Source organism: Penaeus vannamei, chromosome 19, assembly GCF_042767895.1.
Source record: "Penaeus vannamei isolate JL-2024 chromosome 19, ASM4276789v1, whole genome shotgun sequence".
NCBI lineage: Eukaryota > Metazoa > Arthropoda > Malacostraca > Decapoda > Penaeidae > Penaeus > Penaeus vannamei.
The window spans coordinates 465122-467621 of record NC_091567.1 but is presented as its reverse complement, the minus strand read 5'-3'; positions in this window follow the sequence as shown (position 1 = coordinate 467621).

Genomic DNA, 2500 nt, shown 5'->3' with positions numbered 1-2500 from the left:
TTCCTCCTCCCTCCTTCTCCCTCTCTCCCACCACCTCCTCCTCCCTCCTCCTTTCCCTCTTCCCTCCCTCCCTCTCCTCACCCTCTCCCCCTACCCTTCTTCCCTTCCCTCTCTCCCATCTCTTTCCTTCTCCCTTCCCTCTCCCCTCACTTCTCCTCCTCCCTCTCCCCTCACCCCCATACCCTCCCTCCCCACTGAATGCACATTAATTACAGCCCCCTAAAGCGGCAGGTTATAACATAGCAGTATTAATTCGCTATATACAAACAGCACGAAAATTCCAATTAACCAATATTCCAAAGCCTAGCCCGATAAAGGGAAGGGGAAAGGGGAGGGGGGAAGGGGAAAAGGAGGGGAAAGAGGGGAAAGGAAGGGGGAGAGGGAGGGAAGGGGAGGGGAAGGGAAGGGGAAAGGGAAGGGGGAGAGGGAGGGGAAGGGGAAGGAGAAGTGGAAGTGGGGGAAGGGGAAAAGGAAGAGGGGAAGGGGGAAGGGGGAAGGGGAGAGGGAAGGGAAAGGAAGGGGGAAGGAAGGGGAAAGGGAAAGGGGGAAGGAAGGGGGAAGGGGGAGCGGGAAAGGGAAGAGGGGAGGGGAAGGGAAAGGGGAGAGGGAAGGGGGTAAGGGAAAGGGGGAAAGGAAAGGGGAAAGGGGGAAAGGGAAAGGGAAAGGGGAAAGGAAGGGAGAAAGGGAAGGGGGAAGGGAGAAAGGGAAGGGGGAAAGGGGAAGGGAAGGGGAAGGGGAAGTGGTGAAGGTGAAAGGGGAAGGGGAAAGGGAAAGGGGAAGGGGAAAGGGAAAGGAAAGAGGAAGGGGAGGGGGAAGGGGGAGGGGAGGGGGAGGGGAAGGGGAGAGGGAAAGGGGAAGGAAAGGGAAAGGGAAGGGGAGGGAGGGGAACGAGGAAGGAGCCAAAAGGGAGAGAGAAGAGGGAAATGGAAAGGTAAGAGACGAAAGGGAAGAGGGGAAGGAGGAGTGATGGGAAGAGAAGGGGAAAAGGAAAGGAGAGTAGGAAAGGAAAAAGGAGTGAGAGAAGGGGGAAGGAAGGGGAGGAGTTGAAAAGAAGCAAAGAGAGAAAGAGAGAGAAGAGAGAAATGAATGAAGAAAGAAATGGGAAAAAGAGAGAAGAGAGAGGAGAGAGAGAAGAGAGGGAAGAAAGAGAAGATAGAAAAGAGAGAGAAGAGAGAAGAGAGAGAGAAGAGAGAGAAGAGAGAAAAGAGCGAGAAGAGAGAAAAGAGAGAAAAGAGAAAAAAAAGAGAGAGAAGAGAGAGACGAGAGAGAAGAGAGAGACGAGAGAGAAGAGAGGGAAGAGGAAAAAAAGGAGAGAGAATAGAGAGAAAAGAGAGAAAAAAGAGAGAGAGAAAAGAGAGAGGAGAGAGAGGGACGCGTTGGGAGAAAAACCTTTCATAAAAAAAAAAAAAAAAAAAAAAAAAGCTCCCAATTACAGAGCTTATTTGCGATTCGCACATGAAATAAACAGGGAGTGGGAGTCGAGAGAAAGGGGGGGAGGAGGGGGAGGGAGAGAGGGAGGGGGAGGCGTAGGAGGAGGGGGAGGGGGAGGAGGAGGGGGGAGGGGGAGGAGGAGGGGGAGGGGGAGGAGGAGGAAAGGGGGAGTGGGAGTCGAGAGAAAGGGGGGGGAGGAGGAGGAGAGGGGAGGAGAGAGGGAGAGGGGGTGAAGGGAGGGGAGGAGGAGAGGGGAGGAGAGGGGTGGAGGGGGAGGAGGAGGAGGGAGAGGAGAGGGAGGAGGGAGAGGGGGAGGAGGAGGGGGAGGAGGGGGAACGATGACAGGGATGGGAAGATTGGGATAAACAAACAAACAAACAAACAAACACACACATGTATGTATATATGTATGTGTGCGTCCGTGAGAGAGAGAGAGAGAGAGAGAGAGAGAGAGAGAGAGAGAGAGAGAGAGAGAGAGAGACAGAGAGAGAGAGAGAGAGAGAGAGAGAGAGAGAGAGAGAGTTACAAATAAAGATGATGATAATAGTAATGATAATAATAATAACAGCAATAACAATAATAATAATTATAATAATAATAATTATAGACATACTAATAATAATGATAACAATAATAGTGATGATGATGATAATAATAATAATGCTAATAATAACAATAATAATAACAATAACAATAACAATAATAACAATAAAAATAATAACGATAATAAAAAAAAATAATAACGATAATAAAAAAATAATAACAACAATAATAATAACAACAACTACAACAACAATAATAACAATTACAACAACAACAATAATAATAATAATGGTAATAATAATAATAATAATAATAATAATAATAACAACAATAACAATAATAATAACAATAACAATTACAACAGCAACAGCAATACTCACAACCGCCCAGAAGCCCTCACAGACATAGCCTCACACCTGGGCCTCCCTCGCCGAGTCAATGGCTGTTCATTTTGTAATCAAACATAGCCATTGCTGTCCTCATACCGGCGTTTAATTAATTCCCAACGCTCTAATCACGCGGGGTG